This window comes from Triticum dicoccoides, chromosome 3A (assembly GCF_002162155.2).
Source record: "Triticum dicoccoides isolate Atlit2015 ecotype Zavitan chromosome 3A, WEW_v2.0, whole genome shotgun sequence".
Classification (NCBI taxonomy): Eukaryota; Viridiplantae; Streptophyta; class Magnoliopsida; order Poales; family Poaceae; genus Triticum; species Triticum dicoccoides.
The window spans coordinates 391,194,837-391,206,041 of NC_041384.1; the positions used below are offsets into that span (position 1 = coordinate 391,194,837).

The following is an 11,205-nucleotide window of genomic DNA, read 5'->3' on the forward strand; positions in this document are numbered from 1 at the left end:
GTCGTCCACCTGGAGATCCTCCGGGACCAGGCCGAGCGTCCTGAGCAGCACGTTTTCTGTCGATGTGGCTGTCGAAGAGCCCAGCGTCACAGTTCTCTTGGTTGCCCTCGTCGTGCGCTTGGGTGTGAAAGGCTCCACCTCCGGCCTTAGTGAGGAAGCCTGGATCTCCTTAAGTATCGGTGGCGCAAGTTTCTTCATGATGTGTGAACAAAAGGCCTTGAGTCTACCATAAGCCACTGCTTCCTGTGGCGTCATCCCCGAAGCCGTCAGCATGGCCACCACCACACTTCCATTGCTTTGCACGACAGCATCCTGCACAACAGCCATCTCCCTTGGATCGGCCGCCCCGGCCCTTGCCTCTCCTGAACCCGCCGGGTCCTGGATAGGCAGCTCCACGAGTGCAAGGTTGCATGGCACCGTTGCATGATTCCCATCAACGTGTGACCCACTAGTCACTGCTGCATGCACGGTTGCATGACTCCCATCGACGCGGGGCCCTCCACCAACCATTGCATGCCCCTCCTGGGATGCGGGCGGTTCCACTGCCAGCGTTGTCTCCTTTTCCTTAAACAATTCCTCCACGGGTACAGTCTGTTCCTGGGTCCCAGCTGTCTCCTTCTCGGGTTGAGCACGGTCCCGAGCCACGGCCTCGTCCACGCCACGGGGGATGGCAGCCTCGCTTGATTGGTCGGGAGCGCTGATCACCAATGCGGTCAGCGGAGGGGGCACAGCCCGGGTGACCGACCGCGGTGGCCCCTCCAAAAGTGACCCCCTGGCTGTATCTCCAACTTTCTCACTCCTTCGCGTATCACGGTCTCAACTATATTAATTACTGCCACAGTCGCACTGTTCTTTCTATTACGACACAGGACTATTCTTTCTATTACGACACACAGCACACAATCAATCCCAATCCCCACTTACAACACAGGAGAAGGCCCGACCCCCTTCCAAAAGTGGCCCGCGTCAGCTTGTCCTCACAGACGCACTTTTGTCATTTAATTGTGTGCATCTTAGTTATACATAGGTCAAATGTTGCTCTTGTTGTTTTGTATCCCTTAATACTACACCCTCCGTCTCATAATATAAGAGCATTTTTGACACTAGTATAGTGTCAAAATCTATTGTGGAGCGGATTAGTACATTTTAAGTAACAGTTTTGCTAAAGCACATCTAGATATGCCATAAGTATTGCACATCTAAGTCCTATGTCATTGATCTTACGTTGAAATTCGTGTGGATATTTTTCTTTTTTCTTTTCCTTTTATACTTGATTCACCATTTAGATGTGCAATAACTAGAGCACATCTAAATATGCCCTAAACACACCCACTTAAATAAAATCGTCCACTTAAAAGAAGCGCCATTTGTATGGGGAGAAAGGACGCGCTCTTGTCCGGGTAGGATTACTATAAATAGGGATACAACGGATTAATGATCCGAGTCGGAGTTGCTCTCCTTGTAATTACAGTATATGTAGCGCTCCAACAGTACTATTAACGCCAAGAATCTAAAACAATAAGGTGTACATCAAGGGCAATCTCTTGCGTGGTCCACGTCAGATTTACTACGAGACAAAACGTTTGCTTCGTTGAGAAGAAAAGAGAAAATAACAGAGAAAGGGATTGACCAGTGGCCCAGCGGCCCAGCTCCCAGTCAGCCAGTCCCCATCGCCGGATTCCTCTCCCTTTTCCCTCATCTGCCGCCGCCACTGGCGACCTCGCCGCGGCCGCCGCGACCACCCACGCCCTCCCCAACGCCCACCCCTTCTCTCCTCCCCTTACCTTCTCCTTACCATCAGCGAGCTCCTCCCCTCTCCCTCGCACCAGATCGAGCAGCAGGCCGAATCCGAAGCAGCCTCAGATCCGGCATACCCAAAGCGATGGTTTCCGTTGAGAACGCCATGGACAAGTTGCTCTGGCCCTGTTGCTGCAGCCATGGACAAGGTGCCCTCCCCATCTCTCTCTTCTCTCTTTGTTGGATTCGTATTGGAAGCAGGGTACTCCATGTGGTTCTTTACCCCATGTATGCTTTATTGATCTATATTTATTGAGTACATGTTCTTCTTTTTTGACCGATGGTCAGTGATATTAAGGATTTCTCTGATTTGAGTTTTTTTGAACAAGATGTGTGCGGATCGGATGAAGAAGAGAAGAGGAAGGATCTTGAGGAAGAGTGAAGAACAAGGTGATCTCTCTCTGTCTCTCTGATTTGCCTAGGTTATTTTCATGTGTTGCACTGGTCATCTCTCCATGGGATTGAGCTGACATGGTCATGGCACTGATGCAATTACTCGGTGCAAACCTCTTCTGGTTGCTTGCAAAGGCAGATCTCACGACCTCACAGAAGTTATTAGTCCTCACCTGCATTTTCTTTTGGCTTAAAAACATCATTCAACTTCTGCATTCCTTGTTCATGATTGCACAGATCATGTGAATATTCTGTTCACGTGGGGATAGTTGTGAGCTACAGCTCAACCTTGTAGTATTCTGTGAATACTATGCCCAGTTGTTTCTAATTTTAGCATTCACTTGTTGAATCTGGGACACCATCTAATATAGTTATTTTTTAGGAAGGAGCTTGAAACAAGTCTACAATATATATTATTGTTATAATCATGCCATGTGAAATTATAGTTATTCTTTTTTGGTCTTATTGTTGATCCCTGTTTACGCTGGAGCTGCTCCATATTCATTTTTCATAGATGCTAATCACTAATTAGCTATCAAATGGCAGGTCTTCCAGGAGAAATTTGGCGCCTCAAATCTTGAAGATTAGTTCTGATTAGGTACATTGTCCAACTTTTTGTCTACTACATACGTGCTAATTTTAGAAATTGCAAATTAAACCATATGGTAAAGCTGCTGCCTTGTGACCATGAGGTCACGGGTTCAAGTCCTGGAAACAGCCTCTTACAGAAATGTAGGGAAAGGCTGCGTACAATAGACCCAAAGTGGTCGGACCCTTCCCCAGACCCTGCGCAAGCGGGAGCTACATGCACTGGGGCTGCCCCCCAATGGTAGATTGAAAAATGGATTTCCTCTTAGATTGGTGAGCTATTATGAACTTTAGAAGTCAAATGTTGTAGATGTTTCTAACAGGAAGATGCTTGGACTAACTTAGTGTCACAACCTATTCAGTATTGGGTTCTACCATCGATTATAATAAGAGGTTCTTTATTCATGAAATCTTCTTGAAGCCATATATTTTTATTTCGGCTGTTATTCTCAATGAACCTACTAGACAAAGGTGTGTCTCACAAGCACATGACAACAAAAGAATTACTATTTGTTAGCACCTTAACTGTATGTGATAAGCAAGCTAGCACAAGATTGTATGGTTTTATTTTCTGGATGAAAAGTTTGATTTATGTAGTACATCCTTTAATTCTCGATACATCCATACGAAATAGTCATTTTCCTTCAGATTCAATTGACCAGGCATACGTCGGCCTGCCCCTTGTGCCTCATCTCCATCCCCATCTTCGGCACTCCTACCACTGCTCAAGTCCGCGTCCGTGATGCAGCTGGCGAAGTATTATTTTTTCTGTGTTTTCTCCATGTGGATTTAACCTTACATCTCCAGCGACAAACCTTTTGATGGAGTAAACATCTACAACACTGTTGTGCCTTTTGATTTTCTTATCTGGCTCTTTTCATTGTTTGTTCTTTTTACAGGCCGCATAATGCAGAGTTGTGCCTGACTGACTAGGCCAGTTCCCAACAAATTCAAGCAGCTAAGCTTGCAGGCATGTGTACTATAAAGGGAACCAAGTTCTGTATATATTGTATTTGCAGAAAGCGTTTTTGGCATGTACGGTTCTAACAAATTTGAGGTAATCATGTACTTTTTGTGCTGATTCAGTAGGACTGTTTTACTTGAACTAATGCCTTAGTATCTAAATTGGCAGATCTTCTTTCTGATTCTCGAAGAAATAAAGTTACTATCCGTTAGTACAATGAGGAAAAAAGTACGCCCATTACCTAATCAGCATACTTTGTTTGTTCATATGCTATCAGGAATGCTTAATGCTTGGCCAGATAAAAACATGTTAGAAATGCTTATGCTGTAAAAACTGTTTTCTTCTATGAATATTTGTCAGTATTGCTTGTCTGAACGTCTCTTACCTGTTACACATCTCACATGAGTGGACCTATAGATGATATGGTGTTGAAGCTATGATGATGGAAGCTCTAGAGAAAGTTGAAGATGTTTCTAAGGAGTGACAAGACAGAGTATAGCTCTCCTTTGGCCAGTTTGAGAAGATAGACAAAAAGTATGTGATGACACATATCTTGATACTGCCATTTCAGTTTCTATTTCAATATATGTTACTAATAATTTCATGTAGGTGCATGTTCTGATGACTGGAAAATCTATATCATTTGTCAGTGCTATTGCCTTAGTTATTTATTTTCCACGTTATCTTATTCCTCTTGCTTTTGCAGGAGCAAGGCATTAACCACGATTCTTCTTGTTGTGAGAGAAAGAAAGTCATGGACTCCATGTAGCAATTAGAAAGGACCCTGGTGCTGGAGAGCAGCAAGTAAACTCACCAATCGTGCTCTTTTCGTTTGGATTGCTAAGACAAATTCATCCAGTAAGTCATATCTACATGTGTTATTTTATTTTGTTTATCTGTATTGTTATTCCCCCCCTGAACCTATCCCTTTTGATCTCCTCTATAGCACTAAGATCAGAGGCAAGAATGGAAAATGGGCTTGGGGCAGGTCTTAAGAAAAATATGCGAATATATATAGTTTTTGCTATTATGCCTTTTCTTGTCGTCTGATTACATTACTGTGTTTCCAGTTTCTCTATTTTTCCTAATTCACATCATCACCAATTTGAGTTGCCCAGCTTCATAAAGTAGTAAAAATAACCCATTTTTCCTAATTTAGTAGTAAAAATAACCCATTTTGATATATGATGTTGATATATGATGTAGGTCCGACCGTCCGAGGCCTCCCCTAAGATCGCCATAATCCTGAAATTGTTATCACCTATATAATACCTGAAACTAGCACTCTTAATAGTGATAAATGGTTCATTCTACCTAAAAATCTTGTAAGTATTTGTTAAATGCGAGGCTGGCTCTTCAAACATAAATGTTTGGCTCTTTGTGTGTGCATCTATATTTATTCCATAAAGTATCGTTTGAACCAGTGTAATTAAATAAACACCGAAGAGCTTTGTTTTTTGTCTTTCTGATGCCTCTTGCAAAGAACAGATGATTGATAGTGACAACATTATTACATATGATTAAGCTGTAGCACTAAGTTGTCCCTATGATTTGTATATCTGCAATCTGGTGAATGAGTCCTCACATTATTTTTGTACTCAGTCGAGATTAATCATTGTAGTAGTTATCATGGCATCATCACATTCAGCAGCGTGAGCAAAATCTTGCATTATCTTGCTCATATTTTTCTTATTGAGCTGGACAAGACCAAATAGACAGTAGTCAGTTCAGTTTCTTATTTTCCGAAACTTAATTCTATTTGGTAGATATCTATAGCTCATCACAGGTTGATATTAATACATGGAAATTTTTGAAAAGAACACAATGTCATGATCTTTGACAGAATATAATTTTGCCGACAGGGAGTTTGAGGCTATCATTGATGAGGTATCCTGGAGAGTTGCAAGCTGCTTGTCTTGTTCCGAATCATGTTCTCCGAGGCTATGTATAGACTTGCAGCACTGTCTTCCTTGTATTTTAATGAAGTTTGGCGCCAGGCTCTTTGAGATAACTTATTAGTTGCTACTGATTGTTCGGGCGGCGGCGGCGGCTGCGGTTGGCGGCGGCCGGCTCGGCTGCGGTGGCGTGCATGCTGTCTTCAGATCGGCGACGGCGGCGTGGAGGGCCTGGTGGTCTCGTAGGTGGCACCTCCGATCAGATCTGTTCTGACCAGTGCAGCCGGCGGTGGTGGTCATCTCTTCCGTCAGAGGTGGTCGGCCTGAGGCTGGGTGTTCGGATCTCGGGATCCGTCATCTGGCACCAGTTGCGAGTCGGGGAGACGTAGTTGCCGGTGAAAACCGAGCCGACGGCGGGCGATGGCGGCGTTCCACGTCGTTACCTTGATGAAGGCATCGTCATGTGACTTCCGTCGACCCACTCGTATTGCTCCGGGGGAAACCCTAGGATCTGGTGTTCCAGACCGGACGATGGCGGCACTGCGGTGTCGTTTCTCTCTTGGAAGTCAGAGGCAGGAGGTGGAGCGGCTTCGTCTTGCACGGAGCTTCGGTGGAGATGTCAAGTCATGCCTGACCGACAGGTGCTACGCTTGGTCATGCCTGGTCGGCAGGTGCTACGCACGACAGATCCTCCAAGGGCTTCAAGCTGTGTCGGCTGGTAGTACGTGGCAGCATGGCGCTGAGGTGTGTCAGTGGCGATCGTGACGTGTACAGCTGTTTGCGCGCAGGGAGGAGGTGCTGTTGGGCGCCGTGGTGGCGTCGACGATAGCTGGACCGAGCAAGGTTGATGCATCAATACAGTTCTGAAGATAGAGCGGTGGCAGTTGGCGGCGGCGGCCTCTGAGAGCACGCCGGACCAGTGTGAGTCCCAGACCCGGCAAGTGGCTAGGTTGGGGTCTCAGGTCTTAGATGTTAAGCTTGGCTGTGATGTCTGTTTGGTATTAGGCCCAGGCTATCTGCGCCCCTTCATCAACTGGATAGGTGTAGCGACAGTTTGTTGCTTAGACGGCGGCTTTAGTCTTACTGTTGTATGACTTTGTAAGGTCTTGTGAGAACAATTAATAAAGTGGCCGTATGCATCGCCCAGATGCAGAGGCCGGGGGTCATCCTCCTTTTCTAAGAAAAACTAAAAAAGAAACTAAAATGGGTGCCACCTACCTGGCACCGCAAAGCTTCCGCTCAGGAGGCGCACCAAGGGTATTATCATCAAACTGGTGTTTATGCCCTCAACTATTAGGATGAATATTTGTTATATGTCCAAAAGCCCTCACTCTTGGTATGTGGCAATGCAACATGTCTGCAACAGGATCAGAGACGAGGATCGAGAGAAATATTATACTCGGTCATCCTTTTGTATCAACTGTAAAGGTGAGATCCCACTTTCACGGAAAGCTTTCTCTTATCCTTTTGTATAAACCTATTCCCAGGTTGCCAAATCCTTATTTTAATTGTAGATATTACAGTCGTCTAACTATTTTCGGCTCATCTAATATGTTGTCTTCAGATGGTAGCATTTATGGGCGAGCAATAGCGGTGACAAGCACAATCATGATAGGTAAAAACATAAGGTCGCCGGCCACATGGAACTCCCTGTTTCATGTTGTTTCTTATGTGATAAGTAGATAACCCGCAATGAAGGATTATGAGAATAATTTGCTTGCTATACTAAAAATCATCTTTGTAATTATCTTTTAGCGTAAAATTATGTCTGGTTGGTCTAACCAGATGGTGAAAGTGCATGCAATCTCTTTCACTACCTATATCTATATAGAAATTCTGCTCCGAGGCTCAATAATGGTGCTTCTGTGCTTAATTTGTTGCCACCTATTGCATAACGAAATTGTTAGGTGTTTCACATGTGTTCTTGAGCATAAAGTAAGATGCATTACCAACATTATTTCAAATGCAAATATATCATCTTCTACTCTGTACATGTTTGTTGGAATTCATGAGGGTGCAAGATTTAAGAAATTTACAAGACCAATTCTTTTGTACTAATGGTGCGCTTATGCTACTATGCTACTATGCAGGTATATGCTCATGTTTTAGTTGCATGGATATGGTCTTCTCAAGTAAGTTTTGCCTTTCAAGTTAGATACATACCTCCATGTTGTCAAGGCAGACAAAATGTTAATGGTCTGAGATTAAGACATGTTTTATATTGAATAATTTAATCAATTGCTGCTAAACCCTGACTGCCAACTATGTAGCATTTTCTGCTTGCACAAATTAAGAAAGACTCGGGTTATTTTCCCTAATTTATTGTTCAGTTTAAATGCACAGATCTAGGAGTCTTCCTTTTGCCCTTTTGGTATAGACTATGGGTGCTTAAGTCACTCCTAAGTTTTGTTGCTACATTTCAGTGCTTTCTACTATCTGCTTCGAGTTACAGGGTAAATCCAGATGTTTCCACTCATGCATGTGTACTGTGGAGAGGGAGATGCAGTTCATACACAAATGTAGTTTTATATGCACTTAACCTGTTTAGCTACGAGTATGGAGATTTTGTCTAAATCCACGAATACTTATATGTTGCATCTATTGATGAACAAATATGTAAAAACTTTTGTTTGCATCTCTCGATGAACAAGGGGCTTACTCTTGAATCACCTGAACTATCTGTGATCATATAGGTTATCAATCTACTATGCGTTTATATGGGCTTATTACTGCGGTTACATCTTTCCTTCTACTGTCACTTCCGTTATACTTAGGCCTACTACACACGCGTGATATAACAGCCGACTCGGCAGAAGCACCCAGCTGGACTGGATAACCACGGCGTGCGCGTGCTGGAGGCCTAGCAGAAGGAGCTGCACACGCGGTGTCTGCATCTTCGGCCTCGCTGCACCCCAGAATCGAGTCACATCGTTGTGGGTTGCGCTTTCTTAACACTATTTGTCTCAGGGTGTATTCCATGGTTCAGAATACATGTACTTTATAATTTACAATGCCTGGTTTGGATAAAAACTGTTCCTTAAGCCTGTCAGAGGTTATTTGATAGCACTATCCCCAGCTGCTAATTTATGCCTACATACCTGTATCCATTACCATTATTGAATTCTGCACAAAAACTGGTTTGTTGGCTTGTTCACTGTTGTCATAATGCTTCTGATGTTTTATGTTCAGTTAAATAAAACATACTCCCTCTGTAAACAAATACAAGACGTTTAGTGACCTAAAATGTTTTACATTTATTTACAGAGATAGTATACATTGCTTATTCATTCCCTTTAAATTTGGATTACTTATTACCCTCAACTAATGAATTGGTTCACTGAATTATGCTCTAGATTATATGTACTACTACATATAACGCATCTGAGGTCCTATAATGTACTCTGGCTGTTTCTTTCGTTATCAATTGTAAATTCTATTGCAAGTTCCTTACCTATATGTACATGTTTGCAAGCAATTAGAGAAGAAAGGGGGTGGAAGGGTCGCATGTCAATCTAGCACCGCACAAACTTCCTCTCAAGTGGCGCCCAAACCCCTAGTCAGTCAATCAACCAGCAGCAGAAACGCAGGCGAAGAAATTGCCCGAGGTAGATAGTGTCTCTCTCGCCTGTACGAAACCATGGCCGCGCTGCTCACCTCCTTTTCACCGGCGTTTTCCTGCCCCGCATCCTCGAGCAAGAGGCCAGTTATCACCACCTCGTCCTAAATCTTGCCGGTCGGTCGTGAGCACAATTTCCCGGCCCTGAAGACGGCTGCTGCCCGCCCGCGCCTTGCGCTCGCCCGGGCTCAGAACGGCGACGCGCGGCCGCGGGCCAGACAGCCACCGCTCGCCGGCGACCACTTCCACGACGAGATGGAGCGAATCACGCAGCACTACCTCGACATCATCTCCAGCGACAGCGACTTCCTCTACGCCGAGGCTACGACGAAGTCGGCGCGGGTCTGCCTCTCTGCCAACAAGGCCCTCATCATGGCGTCCCGCGTGGTGGACAGCGCGCGACTCAACCTCAGCGCGCCCAGCGAGATCTCCGCCGAGACCATCCACGGGACCGTCCGCACGTATGCGGCCGTCTTCTCCGCCGCCGCTGACGACTCTTACAAGAAGACGGTCAACAGGAACACGGTGGCCTCGTTCCTCGGCGCCCTGAGAGGTCTGGCCGCCGTGAGCCACATCCTGCTCCAGGGCGCCCTCGAGTCCCTCTGCCACGGGCACCCGAGGGTCGCCGTGTCCGAGTACGCTTTCAACTCCGACGTGGAGAACATGTACCGCGAGTTCGTGCAGGGGATGCGCGATGTGGAGGATGAGATACGGAGCGCTAGCGCTGTGAAGACGTGCAGGCTGGTGGTGCCGGTGATCCTTGCCAGCACGGAGCTCACGGGGTCCTTCGTGGGACTTATGCTGGATCGGCGTAGGAGGGCGCTGGAGAAGGCGCGTAGCGAATCGGCGGTAGTATGACTTTTGTGAGTCGTTTCGCTCTAATGTACTAGTAGCTGTAGGCTGTAGCCGTTCCAAGAGAAAAAAAGTGTTGTTTTTTATTAAGCACCTTGTCGAAATAGGTTCCTAAGAATTAAAACCATTTCACTATTCAGTGTTGCCTAGCAATAGAGTGACACTTGCATAGCAATCCTATTCAAATTGCAGAAGGTAACACCTGGTTTTTCTTTTCATATTTGGTGGGGAACAAAGATCAAATTCAGATGCAATATAATTCCAACGAAAGACAGTTTTTGCCCGGGTTTCCGCTAACTAAACGGAGCCCTATGAAACACGACTTAAAAAAATCGATCATTCTTTTCAGTTTCTTTTAATAAAGGAAGCTTTTATTGAAATCAGATCATTATCAAGATGATACAATATCATGTTGAGATCACTCCCGGACTCTATATAATTAGGATGCACATGGCCCACCCACACACACACACCAGAGTTTTATAACAAGTGGAATAACATGAAAATGCTATGGATCGTCAATCCTTAGACTAGGCCGCCACCCATGCTTCTGGGTAAAACACGACTACCCGCTCCAAATGTTTGACAAGCTGCTGCAAACCTGCAACCAACTCTTGAGAACCCGAATTCTGAAGAATAGTCCGGGTACCGAGTGAGCGAGTAACTGAATAAATAACCTGTAGAGGAGATAAAAAATTCTTGTCAAAAAATCACATCATTTATGCATAACCAAAGCGACCAACAAGTAGCAGTCGCCACTAACAAGACCTCTCGTTTTAGGTCCTTCCTAGTGCCCCATAGCAAACCACTAAACACATGTGACATACTTTGAGATGGGAACAACCCTGCAGCCGCTTGTATAATAGACCATACGGCCTGTGCAAAGCGACGTCCAAAAAGAAGGTGCTGAATAGTCTCATCTTTGTGACAAAAGCAACAATTTTTATCGCCTCGCCAGTTTCGTTTAGCCAAGTTATCCCTGTTAGAACAACTCTGCGTCGTAAGTACCAAAGGGATATCTTAACTTTGTGGCACCCTAATTTTCCATAGTCCTTTGTTGATACGGGAACATCACAATGCACAAGAGCAAGATAATGAGA

The 11,205-nt window shown here is 44.9% G+C and overlaps 2 long non-coding RNA genes across 8 annotated transcripts; both read left to right on the forward strand.

Moving 5' to 3' along the window:
- Positions 1-1,644: 1,644 nt before the first annotated feature.
- LOC119268283 lies at positions 1,645-6,038 on the forward strand. 7 transcript variants are annotated; one of them, XR_005133050.1, is made up of 10 exons: positions 1,647-1,946; positions 2,127-2,187; positions 2,737-2,788; positions 3,427-3,604; positions 3,678-3,835; positions 3,911-3,970; positions 4,160-4,276; positions 4,449-4,600; positions 5,605-5,687; positions 5,845-6,038. It is a non-coding gene; the product is annotated as an uncharacterized LOC119268283 (long non-coding RNA). The 7 variants fall into 7 exon arrangements; XR_005133052.1 differs by lacking the exon at positions 5,845-6,038 and having other exon boundaries at positions 1,645-1,946; positions 3,896-3,970; positions 5,605-5,738; XR_005133047.1 differs by lacking the exon at positions 5,845-6,038 and having other exon boundaries at positions 1,648-1,946; positions 5,605-5,738.
- A 692-nt stretch (positions 6,039-6,730) lies between these two features.
- LOC119268284 lies at positions 6,731-8,732 on the forward strand. Its single transcript, XR_005133054.1, has 4 exons — positions 6,731-7,065; positions 7,202-7,252; positions 7,728-7,769; positions 8,412-8,732. It is a non-coding gene; the product is annotated as an uncharacterized LOC119268284 (long non-coding RNA).
- Positions 8,733-11,205: the final 2,473 nt, after the last annotated feature.